Source organism: Myotis myotis, unplaced genomic scaffold (assembly GCF_014108235.1).
Source record: "Myotis myotis isolate mMyoMyo1 unplaced genomic scaffold, mMyoMyo1.p scaffold_m19_p_3, whole genome shotgun sequence".
Lineage (NCBI taxonomy): Eukaryota > Metazoa > Chordata > Mammalia > Chiroptera > Vespertilionidae > Myotis > Myotis myotis.
This window is the reverse complement of record NW_023416335.1, coordinates 71,264,607-71,278,983: the sequence shown is the minus strand read 5'-3', so window position 1 is coordinate 71,278,983 and position 14,377 is coordinate 71,264,607. Positions and strand designations below refer to the sequence as shown.

General features: G+C 38.3%; 1 long non-coding RNA gene across 3 annotated transcripts in view; it reads left to right on the top strand.

Moving 5' to 3' along the window:
* The window catches only part of LOC118651472, a 46,455-nt gene that overhangs the window by 17,246 nt on the left and 14,832 nt on the right, over nucleotides 1–14,377 (top strand). For 2 of the 3 annotated variants that reach the window (XR_004966255.1, XR_004966253.1), the window contains exon 2: nucleotides 13,667–13,738. This is a non-coding gene — a long non-coding RNA (uncharacterized LOC118651472). Of the gene's footprint in view, nucleotides 1–9,694; nucleotides 9,804–13,666; nucleotides 13,739–14,377 lie in introns of those variants that run through there. The other variant, XR_004966254.1, reaches the window with a different exon arrangement.

Here is a 14,377-nt window from a genome sequence, read left to right as displayed (position 1 = left end):
AACTCAGTTCACAGTTCTTTTTTCACTGAGGTTGCTTAGTAAATGTTTGATAAAATAAATCCCTAGACATATTAATCATACTCACAATTTTAATATTTATCTATTTTTCCTTGATCATAACAATTAAATCTTTTAGAAAACCTAAACAGTATTATGAACTTTAAATATTTATTTATTTTCGTTGAAGTTTAAAATTTTTTTAATTTATTGTCTAAAGTTTTACACATGTCTCCTTTTCCCCCGATTGAGCCCCACCCCAGCCATTCCCACCCCATACAAGTCCCCACCGCCTTAATGTCTGTGTCCATTGGTTATGCTAATATGCATGCATACAACTTCTTTGGTTGCTCTCTAACTCCCCACCACCCCTGCCATTTGTCTCTGGACCTATTCTTGTTCATCAAATTATGTTATCATTATATCCCACATATGAGTGATATCATGTGACAGTTATCTTTCTCTGACTGGCTTATTTCACTTAGCATAATGCTCTCCAGTTCCATCCATGCTGTTGCAAATGGTAAAAGTTCCTTCTTTTTCATAGTGGCGTAGTATTCCATTGTGTAGATGTACCACTGTTTTTTAATACACTCATCCACTGATGGGCACATGGGTTGTTTCCAAATCTTAGCTATTGTAAATTGTGCTGCTATGAACATAGGGGTGCATATATCCTTTCTGATTGGTGTTTCTGGTTTCTTAGCAATATTTTTACCGACACAGCTCCTAAGGCAATGGAGACTAAGGAGAAAATAAACAAATGGGACTACATCAAAATAAAAGGCTTCTGCACAGCAAAAGAAACCATTACAAAACAACAAGAAAGCCCACTGCATGGGAGAACATATTTGCCAATGCTATCTCAGATAAGGGCTTAATCTCCAAAATTTACAGATAACTCATACAACTTAACAAAAGGAAGATAAATGATCCAATAAAAAAAATTGGCAAAGGACCTAAATAGACACTTTTCAAAAGAGGACATACAGAAGGCCAAGAGACATATGAAAACATGCTCAGAGTCATTAATCATCTGAGAGATGCAAATCAAAACAACAATGAGGTACCATCTCACACCTGTCAGAATGGCTATCATTGAAAAATGACAAGTTCTGGAGAGGATGTGGAGAAAAAGGAACCCTCAAGCACTGCTGGTGGGAATGCAGACTGGTGCAGCCACTGTGGAAGACAGTATGGAGTTTTGTAAAAAGTTAAAAATGGGACTCCCATTGACCCAGTAATCCCACTTCTAGAAATAAAAATTTATTTTTAAAATTAAATTCATTGGTGTGACATTGGTTAATAAGATTAAATAGGTTTCAAGTGTACATTTCTATGATACCTGATCTGTATATTGCTTTGTGTACCCACCACTCAAAGTCAGGTCATCTTCCATCAGCATATATTTTGCCTCTTTTACCCTTTAGTACCCCCACACTCCCCTTTCCTCTGGTAACCACCATACTGTTGCCTGTGTCTATGAGGTTTTTTTGTTTCTTTATTTGTTACTTTCATATGAAAATGCAAGTGAAGATGGGAAGCTACATTTGGTCTTTGTATGGTTCGTAGAAAGGAATGGCGCAGAATCTTTTACAGAGCTTTTTCATTTATAGGTTCTCAGCAGATGTTTATTAAAGTAAAATGAGCTCCAGAAACAGCAGTCAATAGCAGTGGAACATAAGAGAGAAAGGATTTTTTTTTTCATTTCCAGAATAAAAGAAATTCCTGAGAATGATTTACCTTTCCCAAGTAATGACATTGGTCGAAATATCTGACCTTAGCTCTGACCTTAGCAATCTAGTGTACAAGCCCATCCTTTGTTGAATACCGTATCTATAGGTTTAGCTCTACAGGTCTACTCAAAAGGCAGGCACTGGAGTGATAGGAAGATCCTGCTCCAAGGCCGTGGCAATGAGCATTTTCTTGGTATCCCAAATTGAAATCACTGAATATGTTTTCCTATGTGAAACATGTTTTCTTCTGGTTATTGTGTTCTTTAACACTTGGGTCAGTAACATATTCTCTATATTAAGAGTTTAAAAGGTTTTAGTGAGCTTCTTTTGGGAAACCATTTCCACAGGAAAAGTGTTCTCCATTTTAAACATTGACCGTACTGTGTATTTTTGGAACTCTTTCTGTTCTTAATTAGGAACTGGCTGTATTCTGATTCTTAATTGTGAGTTGGGGTACTTTCCTGCTTTATTTGGTTTTAATCATTTATGTTTTTGTTCCCTCTTCTATCTTGGAAATTATTTTATAGCTTTTAAATGTTTTGCTGTAAAACTTTAAAGAGTTTCTGCATGTTATCTTCTGCTTTCCAGGAAATGCAAACACATACATTTTATAATTCAGTGGGAATAATTTAAAATGGGGAACGATACCCCATTCATCACCTGCTTTTAGCTTTTACTTTTGTTCAAGGAAGGGTAGAACTTTCATGCAACACTCTAGGTCAGCAGTTCTCAACCTGTGGGTTGAAACCCCTTTGGGGGTCGAACGACCCTTTCACAGGGGTCGCCTAAGACCATCGGAAAACACATATATAATTACATATTGTTTTTGTGATTAATCACTATGCTTTAATTATGTTCAATTTGTAACAATGAAAATACATCCTGCATATCAAATATTTACATTATGATTCATAACAGTAGCAAAATTACAGTTATGAAGTAGCAACGAAAATAACTTTATGGTTGGGAGTCACCACAACATGAGGAACTGTATTAAAGGGTCGCGGCATTAGGAAGGTTGAGAACCACTGCTCTAGGTATTCCCTACACTCTGGGTACTAGTTAGACAATTATGCCCCCTCAGTAGTTATTTGGTTGCTGCTTTTTTTTGGGGGGGGGGGGGCAGAAAGTTTCTATTCTGGAGAGAACATGGCATTTGTTGACACATGTTTATTAGAAGGAGGATGTTATGACTTAAAAACTGAATTCCATGCTTTTCCCTCCTCTGTCACGTCCTGTGCAAAGAAATGGAAGACCCCTTTTATTTCCTTTCTCCATGTGGTAGCACATTCTAGACTCTTAAATTCTCAGGAAACAGGCTTCTCCAGGGTGAAGACTTTTAAGTAGAAGATATATTGGGAACAACATATTAGGAATCAGGTTGGGCAGAGGGAGATGTGAGACTGATGTATTCATCACAGAAGCCTCACCTGATCCCATGGCAGTGCTAGAGCTGCACATGGTTGTTCTTCAGAGTTGTCTGCAAAGCAAGGTTTTCAGGCCTTTGCACCTCTGTGTCAGTCACACATTGGATGCAGCTGCTAAGGAGAAGGCACAGTCTTTTTATTTAGTTACTAGAGGCTTGGTGCACGGATTCATGCACTGGTAGGGTCCTTCAGCCTGGCCTGAGCACTTTCGCAATCCAGGATACCTCGGGGGATGTCGGACTGCTGGTTTCAGCCCAGGCCTGCGGGGATTGGGCCAAAACTGGCAGTCCAACATCCCCCAAGGGATGTAGTAGTGTGCAAAGGGGCAGGCAGCCAGGGCAGAGCCTGATCCAGGGCCAGGCTCCTCACCGCTCCTGATCATCCCAGCCCACTGCGGCTGCTGCTTCTGTTCAGTAGTGCTGCCCCAGAGGTGGGAGAGGCTCATCAGCCATGAGCCCGGCTTCTGCCTGAGAAGCGCTCCCACTATGGGAGTGCACTGACCACCACGGGGCAGCTCCTGCATTGAGCGTCTGCCCCCTGGTGGTCAGTGCACGTCATAGCTACCGGTTGCTTAGCCATATATATATATATATATATATATATATATATATATATATATATATATATATATATAGGTTGGGATGACATTGGTTCACAAAACCATACAGGTTCCAAGTGTACAATTCAATAAAACATCATCTGCATGCTGCATTGTGTGCCCATTGCCCTAAGCAAAGTCTCTTTCCATCCAGATTCCCCCCTCGCTTTGCCCACTTCCACCTAGCCACCACCCCTCTTCCCCTCTATCACCACACTGTTGATTGTCTCTATGTGTTTTGTATATGTTTTTGGCTAATCCCTTCACCTTTTTCCTTTTTTTAAAAAAATATATATTTTTATTGATTTCAGAAAGGAAGGGAGAGGGAGAGAGAGAAACATCAATGATGAGAGAGAATGATTGATTGGCTGCCTTCTGCACGCCCCCTACTGGGGATCGAGCCTGCAATCTGGGCATGTGCCCTTGTCTGGAATCCTTGTCTGAGACCCTTCAGTCTGCAGGCTGATGCTCCATCCACTGAGCCAAACCAACTAGGGCCCCTACACCTTTTTTCATCCAGCCTTCCCTCTCCCTCCCCTTTGAGAGTTGTCAGTATGTTCCACGTACCAATGTCTTTGTTTTGATTTGGTTTGTCAGTTTATTTTGTTCATTAAATTCCACATATGAATAAGATCATAGGTTATCTGTATTTCTCTTACTGGTTTATTTCACTTGCACAATAATTTCCAGGTCCATCCATGCTGTCACAAAAGGTAAGATTTTCTTCTTCCTTATGGCCATGTAGTATTCCATTGTGTAAATGTATCACATTTTCTTATCAACTCATCTACTAATGGGCACTTAGTAAATGACTTTTGTCATCTTGACTATTATAAATAATTCTGCAATGAATGTAGGGGTGCATATATTCCTTCAAATTAGTATTTCGGGAGTCTTAAGATACGTTCCCAGAACTGAGATCACTGAGTCAAAAGGCAGTTTTCCATTTTTAATTTTTTGAAGAAACTCCATAATATTTCCATAGTGGCTGCAACAGTCTGCATTCTCACCAACAGTGGAAAAGTGTTCCCTTTTCTCCATACCCTTCCCAGTACTTGTTGTTTGTTGATTTATTGATGATGACAGCCATTCTGGCAAGTATGAGGTGATATATCATTGTGGTTTTAAGTTGCATATCTCTGATGATTAATGACTGAGATTTTTTTCGTATGTTTTTTGGCCATCTTCTATATCCTCTTTGGAGAAGTGACTATTCAGGTCCTTTGCCCATTTAAAAAATATATATATTGTTATTGATTTCACAGAGGAGGGGAGAGGGAGAACGAGATAGAAACATCAATGATGAGAGAGAATCATTGATTGGCTGCCTTCTGCATGCCCCCTGCTGGGGATTGAGCCTGGAAACCTGAGCATGTGCCCAACCAGGAATCAAACAGTGATCTCCTTCTGGATCATAGGTCAACGCTCAACGAGAGAACCATATCACCCAGGCCCTTTGCCCATTTTTTCAACTGGATTGTTTGTCTTCCTGGTATTGAGTTGTATAAGTTCTTTATATATTTCAGAAATTAACCCTTTATCAGATGCATCATTGGCAAATATGTCCCCCCATACAGTAGGTTCCTTTTTCATTTTACTGATGGATTCTTTTGCCGTGCAGAAGCTTTTCAGTTTGGTGTATTGCCATTTTTAAAAAAGTCCTTTGTTTACCTTGCCGTAGGACAGTGATGGTGAACCTTTTGAGCTCGGCATGTCAGCATTTTGAAAAACCCTAACTTAACTCTGGTGCCATGTCACATATAGAAATTTTTTGATATTTGCAACCATAGTAAAACAAAGACTTCTATTTTTGATATTTATTTTATATATTTAAATGCCATTTAACAAAGAAAAATCAACCCAAAAAATGAGTTCGCGTGTCACCTCTGACATACGTATCATAGGTTCGCCATCACTGCCTAGGAGCTATATCAGCATAAATATTGCTATGAGAGATGCCTGAGATTTTACTGCCTACGTTTTCTTCTAGGATTTTTAAGGTTTTTCAACTTACATTTAAGTCTTTTATCCATTTTGAGTTTATTCATGTGTATGGCGTAAGTTGATGGTCTAATTTCATATTTTTGCATGGACCTGTCCAATTTTCCTAACACCATTTGTTGAAGAGGCTGTTTTTACTCCATGGTATGCTCTTGCCTCCTTTGACAAATATTAATTGACCATAAGGTGTGGGTTTCTTTCTGGGCTCTCTGTTCTGTTCCATTGACCTATGTGAGAAGGCACAATCTTAAGAAAAATGATTCTTTTTGGCTGAGAGCAATCCCCAGAGAGGATCTAACTGTGAATTTTCTGCCAGAGACACTCCTGGCAGCAAGAGGAATGAGTGTTTTAGTTCCGAAAGGAGGATTCTGCCCGCTCACCCCCTCATCGGATACACTCACTTCACTAGAGGCTTACAGGTCATTCTACTGTCTCTTTCTTTTTCAAGTTTGACTCAACAAGTAAATCAAGCTTGCCATCTTCTCACATGTGTTTGGTTGAAAAGATGGATTCTGATCTTGTTGTGTGAACTTGGTCATCACTTAGTGCACAGGCAAACCTAACTATGAGCATGCCAAGATTTAGTTAGAATAGAAAATGTGATATTCAACTCAAACTTTGAATCTAACTCGCTTTCTTCAATTTACACTTTGTCAAAAAGTCTTGCACTTTGAAATTAGTTTATCATTTTGAAATGGGCATAAAACATATTTCATAAGATGGTTCTAAGGGAATTATGAGATTGTCCCTGTAAAATGCTTCTTGACACATAGTTCCTCACACAATGTTGTTCAATAAATATTGGCTATTGTCTCTATCGTATTCTGAATCAGTTTCTTTACTGCTACAATATAGTTACCAAAAAAAAAAAAAAAATCAAGTGAGAAACCCTCAAAACATTTCAGTGGCATTTCTTTAGATCATGTAGCTGTCAGTTGGCTGGTGGTCAACTGAGATGGGGCTTGGCTGAGTGGCTCTGCTGCTCTTGGATGGTCTCCTCAAGGATCTGAGGATTCTGCTCCACGTGTTTCCTATCTTCCTCCATGAATCGGAGGGCTTGCCAGGACTTGGTCTTCTCCTGGGGACGGTAGTAGTATAAAAGAGCTAGTCCAACTACTTAAATGACTCTCAAGCCTTCCATTACACTTGCTAACATTCCATTAGTCAAGGTAAGTCACATGAGTAAAACCAAAGTCAGGAGTGGTGAAATATACCCCACAACTGTTGTGGGGGGACTAAAAAGCCATATAACGAAGGGCATGGATACAGAGACAGTTAAAGAATTGGGGCATTTAGGAGACTCACGAATCGTCAATGACAACAACACAGAGCACTCAGGTGCTATCTCACCCATAGCTTCATCCTGACTAAACTCAGCCTGAGCTGCTCCTATACCCACTGTTTGTAAGGAACTCTGTAACCTCTTATATTGTAACATGTGAGCCATCTCCTCACATTAACAATTGCTTACAGCCTTCAACCAGTTTTTCCTACATGATTCCCTGCAACTGACACTCGGCTTTCTCCTAATGTTGCAAATTCCTGTTTTAGGTTTTCCCTTTGAACTCATTTGCTGGCAAGTTCAGGCAGTATATTCGTTATACTCTTTATACCTTTATTCAGGATCATTGTTCTCTCACTATGACTCAATAGCATTTTTATGAATTGACATTTTCCACTTGTCTTATTCTCTTTTCTACTTAGCATCTCAAATTCACTTTGTTCCCGATCCAGCTTCAGAGTTCCAAATCCACTCACTCTTTTGTATTATGGCTATTGCCCTTATAATTTCTTGGAACTCCTTTCTGGGCTTCCAGAGTTAGGTGTTACTCAATTTTGTTTCCCACATCTCGGTTTCTCCTTTGCCTCATGTCCTGGAAACTTACTTCCTCTCACCCCATAAATATAAGCATTCTTTAAAGTTTTGTTCTTAGCATCCAACTCATTATTTTCCCCTTGATAATATAGTTTGTTCCCACAGGTTAAATGATAATCTCTAGTGGGTGAGTCTCAACTTCATGCTTTCTACATTGGCTTCCTTCCCAAAGTATGGTACTGAACTTTCAACAGCCCACTGCACTTCTTTACTGTCCACAACTGATCTGCATCTGTTTTGATGACCTCTATTTTCTTTCTTTGTTTCTGTCTCAATTCTCCCAGGATGTAGGATCAAGATTTGATATATTCAATTTATTTTAATATATTTAGTCCTTTCTATTCTAATACAATTAAAACTTTCCCCTGTATCATAGTGACCTGAAACCAATTTTACAAGTATCTATTTCCTGTGTAGATACTAAGCTCAGTAGATAAAAGTATAAATAAGACATGATCTCAGACTTAGAGGAACTCTATAGGAAAAGGCAGAAATTTAAAATTTGGCCATAAAAAAGAAGTAAATACTATTCTAGTGACATAAACAAATGCTATGGGACCACTAAGAAATGAAAAACTAATTCTGATATGGGGATATGTCAGAGTAGCCTTCATAGAGGAGGTAGCATTTGAGATGGCTCTGAAAGATGAATCAGACATATAGCATCCTTGATATTTAAAGATTTACAGTTTACAGGAGGGAGGTTTCATATATTCAATTTATTTTAATGTATTTAGTCCTTTCTATTCCAATCTAATTAAAATTTTCCACATCCCTATGTATCATAGTGACCTGAAACCAATTTAACAAGTATCTGTTATCTGCTTCCTCTATGCTAATCTTGGAAGGCTCAGTAGATAAAAATATGAATAAGAAGATGTGGTCTTATATCTGAAGTATCTGAACATCAGTGTTCATAATAGATGCTTGCTTGCCCATGCGAACATCAGTGGCATTCCCTCTCCCTACCTGAAGAAAAAAACAAAAAGATTCCTTCCCTAGTGCACCAATGTTTCAGGAAAACTTGCCTGGTTCTGCCTCCTGAGTCTATCTCTTATTCTGAGTCTTGGTATCAACCTTTAGATAGGTGCCTTGGACATTTTTCTTCTTCTTGTGTCCACTGTCACTTAATAGATTTTAATTCCCTTTGCTTCATGTCCTAAAGATGCTGACAAGAACAGGCTCCTGGAAATCCAGCCATTTGCCAAGCCTGAGACTTCTCACTTTGGTTTAGTATTCAGATAATTTGGGGAATAAGACAGATAGGTAGATAATACAAAATTATATGGCAGATGTCATTAAAGAATTTCACAGTGCCATGGGGATTTAAAAGGAAAATTCCTCACAAGTATGCCAATTTCTTCACAGATAACTCTGGATAGTCTTATGCTTATAGATTACTATTTTTGTATAACTATTATCTTTTTCTTGCCTTCCTCTTGGATATCCTAGAGGAGACTTGTGGGTGTATAAATAAGAACGTCTATGTATGTTTCTCTATGAAAGTATGCGAGTCTATCCTTCTTTTAATCTGTCTTTTGAACAAGTTGTGTGGCCAAAGATAATGTATGAGCCAGTCCTAATATTAACTGTGACACTGTGCACACACCTATATGAGTCAGCAATTCTATGGGATCTGAGTTTGTGCTTGATGCTCATGTTTCTGTGACTGGACTGGGCTAATCTGAATCTGAGCTTGCTTCTTTCTGTGTGTGAACGGGTCTAGTCAAATGCTAAAGGAAGAAGAGTAATGACTACTTTAGGTAAGCGGCGTCTGTAATAGAAAAAAAATAAAATAAAACCAGGTTCAGTGTTAAGAAATGGTGCATGTTGGTGAAATGTATGGGCAGAAAAGCCTGGAATAGCTTTGAGTTCACACCAGAATGGATTTGAAAATGGAATTCCCTATTGTCCAGGAGCCAAAAGCAACAGAACTAGGCTAGGGTTGAAATGTGAAATTTTTTTCTGTGTTACAAGTTTTCTCATGGACTCAATATTAAAACAGGTAATTAGATTTTTTTGTTTTGTTTTGTTAGATCTCAAAAGAATTGCTTTGAATTGGATTTCCTAACCTATCATTTTCCAGGAATGCATTTTTCCATTGCTATGTTGTAGTAAGACTACATTTGAAGTAAATAAAGTATGTGTTTTATCCAGAAATTGCAATGGTAAGTGCCTGGTCAAAATATATATTAAAGCTTAAAGCTCCAAATATAGAATGTTCAATGTAAAAAGAACTGGGCTGATTTATAAAAAAGTTTGACAATAGTCTAGGATCATGAAGGCTTTAAAAGTAATAAGGATAAGTAACAAATATAAATATCATTACATTTTCACAAATTTGAAAAATTTGTAAACAGAAAAACAACAACTTCCATAAAGATGATACTAGAGCAGCCGTGGGCAAACTACGGCCCGAGGGCCGGATCCAGCCCGTTTGAAATGAATAAAACTAAAAAAAAAAAAAAAAAACCGTACCCTTTTATGTAATGATGTTTACTTTGAATTTATATTAGTTCACACAAACACTCCATCCATGCTTTTGTTCCGGCCCTCCGATCCAGTTTAAGAACCCATTGTGGCCCTTGAGTCAAAAAGTTTGCCCACCCCTGTACTAGAGTAATTAAAACTACTGGACCCTAGTTTGTCATTTTTGTTGAAAATAGTCCTGACATAATCTTCAAAGCTTTAAATGTGCCTCCCAATCTCAATATTTGCACATATTTAAAAGAGCAGCAGGATTACAGGATTATATACTCCAAGGACAGTTTCTATTATGTAATTATTTAAATAATTATGAGCTATTTAGAGAGAGAAGCATTTTTGGAATATAATTACTAGTAGAACAATATTGACATATGGCAAAACAGAGTTCACATACATTAGAATGTGTTAAAAATGCCGTTCTTAATGAAGCATTTTAATACAGTAATGGAATTATTTAATGAAATAAATTTTAATTACATGTATTACTATAATTCTTTATATTTGTTAGAGAAATCAAAATACTAAAGCTATGTTTAACCAATAAAACTAACACTTTCTTTAATCTCTTAACTAGAGGCCCGGTGCATGAATTCATGCACAGATGGGGTTCCAAGGCCTGGCCGGTGATTGGGGCCCATCAGGGCCATCGGGGCCAGCCAGCCAGGGGGAGGGACTATAGGAGGTGCTGTGGGAGTGCACTGACCACCAGGAGGCAGCTCCTGCATTGAGCATCTGCCCCTGGTGGTCAGTGCTTGTCATAGTGACTGGTCGACTGGTCCTTCAGTCAACCATCCGTAATGGTCACTTAGGCTTTAATATATATAGTTGTGTTTTAGGAATCTGAGAGAACAGCTGTTAAAAATTTTAAAGCCTAGGTAAATGGCTAAAGAGTAGAAACAGAAGGATTACTTTCTGATATACATATTTATTTAACACTAGCTATGTTTTTCTAAGGATACAATTCTTAACTTTGAACTTTTGGGAGGCAATAGATTGTAATTGGACATGAGCAGCTTTAGAATTGAACATAAGTTGGTTTGAGCTGTGAGCTTTTGGTAAGTTATAAAATCTGTTCAAGTCTCTCTTTCTACATCTAAAAAATGGGGAAACTAATATCTAATTTTTGGTGTTAAGGTGTTTCATATAATATCAAATGTTGTTTCTAGTACACAAGATGATCAATATAAATTGTTCCAATTCTTTCTCCTATAAATAAAGCAAAAATATAATTGATTAGTAGCATTGTTACTACTTCAAATACTATTATTAGCAATAATTTTCATTTATTGAGCATCTGTTATATAATTTGAATTGGGACAGTGGCTTTATATACACCTATTGAGCATCTACTATGCACTTAAGCTATTTGATCTGGCTACTTTATATTATACTAGAGGCCCAGTACACGAAATTTGTGCACTCAATGGGGGGGAGGGCCCTCAGCCCAGCCTGTGCCCTCTTGCAGTCTGGGAGCCCTCAGGGGGTATCTGACTGATGGCTTAGGCCCGCTCCCCACGAGAAGCGGGCCTAAGCCGTCCGTCGTACATCTTTAGCACTGCCGCGGAGGTGGGAGAGGCTCCTGCCACTGTTGCTGTGCTCACCAGCCATGAGCCTGGCTTCTAGCTGAGCAGCGCTCCCCCTGTGGGAGTACACTGACCACCAGGGGGCAGCACTTGTGTTGAGCGTCTTCTCCCTGGTGGTCAGTGCGCGTCATAGCAACTGATCATTCCGCTGTTGGGCCGAAACCAGCTCTCTGACATCTCCTGAGGGGTCCTGGATTGTGAGAGGGTGCAGGCCAGGCCTAGAGACCCCACCGGTGCACAGTCAGGTCTGGGAAGGGATACGGGATGTTGGCCAGCGGGGAGGGACTACGGCAGGGCTCCGGCCTGACTCACTCAGTCCCCATTGGCCAGACCCCAGCAGCAAGCTAACCTACCAGTTGGAGGATCTGCCCCCTGGTAGTCAGGGCACATCATAGCGACTGGCCGACCAGTTGACTATCTGCCCCCTGGTGGTCAGTGCATGTCATAGCAAGCAGTTGAGTGGCATTAGCATATCATTAGCATATTACTCTTTGATTGGACAACTGGACACTTAGCATAGTAGGCTTTTATTATATAGGATTCTTTAGATATGATTTTAAAATCAACTTTTTTGGAAAGGAAATTTTAATGCAATTATGTAGATGAGAAATTCATATTTGGCTGGAATAGTACTGGCTTCTATGATGGAAGACTTAAAGTGTAGTAGACCTTTGGAAGCTTTATCACTTCCACTATCTCATTTGAAATCACATGCCTTTGTAGTAACTAATAAATATTTCAGTAGTCCCAAGTAACAGCTGAGAGAACAAAAATTAAGTTACATTGTGGCTTCCTTGGTTTGGTTTATCTCAGTAATTGTTGGAGTCGTGACTTTAGCTTTGTTTAACCTTAATTCAAGTTCTTTCTCTTATATCATATTTTCTCTCTATGTTGATGAAGGGTAAAAACATATTTTAAGGATAATGCTGACTAATTTTTATCTGCTTTTCTAAAGATCAGACAAAGGGGTAAGCCTGTAAAGTAGTAAAGAAGGATTTTAGGGCTTGAGATAAAAATTTTGTTTTTACCATCTGTGAAACATCATGATGGAACTATGATGGGTTATTTTCTGAAGATTTAAAAACATGTACTAATAAAAGTATATAACTATGTTGAAAGAAGATGTGATGAGAATAGGCAAAATGATTCATCCAAGATGTTTTCCTGGCTAAAGATTATAAGATTTTCCATCATGTATATTAACTAATATTCTTAAACTTTTCTCCATACCCATGGATACAGGTTTTGTTTGCCTTTCTCTCCTACATGTTGTCCACCAGAACTTGTGCACCTGCACACTACACCACAGATACACAAACAGCACCTTTTTAAAAATGGGTAATGGTAAACCATAGCAGCTCCTAGATTGTAGGTCCTGCGTTAGTGATGTTTACCCATTATTCAGAACAGTGCTCTCTGATGAAAAGATGATAGAACAGATGGGCAGAGAAAAATTGGACTGCTCAAATACTTAGAGAATGAACTTAACAAGCTTAATACGTGTGCTATGATTTCCACAGACTCCTCTCAGCTAAAGCAGGAGTTGGCCACTTTGTTTCTCTTTCATTCAATAAGGTAGAGATTTTAACTCTTGGCACACACATAGTAGGTAATTGAACCACTTGGGTCACAAGATGGAATGGGAGTTTCTATTAATGCCATCCTTAGGTTGTATTTTCCTCTGTATCCTGTGGACTGAAGTCAATAATTTTCTAAAAGAGGTTGCAAGTTTAGCTATTACTTTCTTGATGACTTGACTTATCTCTATAAGTTATCAACTCACCTGCCTTAAGTGTGATTATTAAATACTAGAGGCCGGATGCACAAAATTTGTGCAAGGGGCTCTGCCCTCGCAGTCCCAGCTTCATCTGGAAGGTTGTCCAAAAGGATGTCTGGAAGGACATCTGGAAGGTCATTTGGTTGTCTAGTCTAATTAGCATATTATACTTTTATTATTATAGAGTTCCTATACCGATCAATTTCTTTGGAAGATACCATTTGAGAGTTTGGAAAGGATAATGGACATTTTAAAGGTATTTTTTTATTACTGATAAAAATTTCTATTTGTTGACATAATAGTATATTTATAAAAACAAGTGAAAACTATAAAATGTGAAGAGGAATAATTATTCTGGCAATATTTTATGTTAAATGCTACATCTTTTTCAGATGACTATTAGTGATAATCCAGGGTTGGTATATTCTCAGTACTTATAGGATCTGCTTAGATTCTCTACTAAGTAGAAATTTGTGGCATTTAACTACTACATTCCAAAAAGAGCTTTTGCAAAAAATGAAAACTGAAAGTTTTGTGTTTCATAGATATATCTGTTTTGAGTTGTTACTTTTCACTGGAGGGGATTTTCACATTACATTTAGTTAGCTCTATCTTTGAAAATTTACTTAGAATTCAGGACATAGTGTTTCTGGCAGTGATTATGCCCAGAGCGTCCTGGAGTGATTTAAAAAAAATGTTCCCTCCTACTTGTAATCTCAAGCATTTAATTGATTACTCACACCTCCTTTTCAACCCTGATACAAGTTCTGTCTGATAGAGAGTAATCTGAATATTGATGGTCTTAACAGACTTTAAAGAATACACATATCTCATCTTTCTAGTTTTTGTCCCTGTTAATATCTGCTCCATTTATTATGATTTCAATGTGACAATT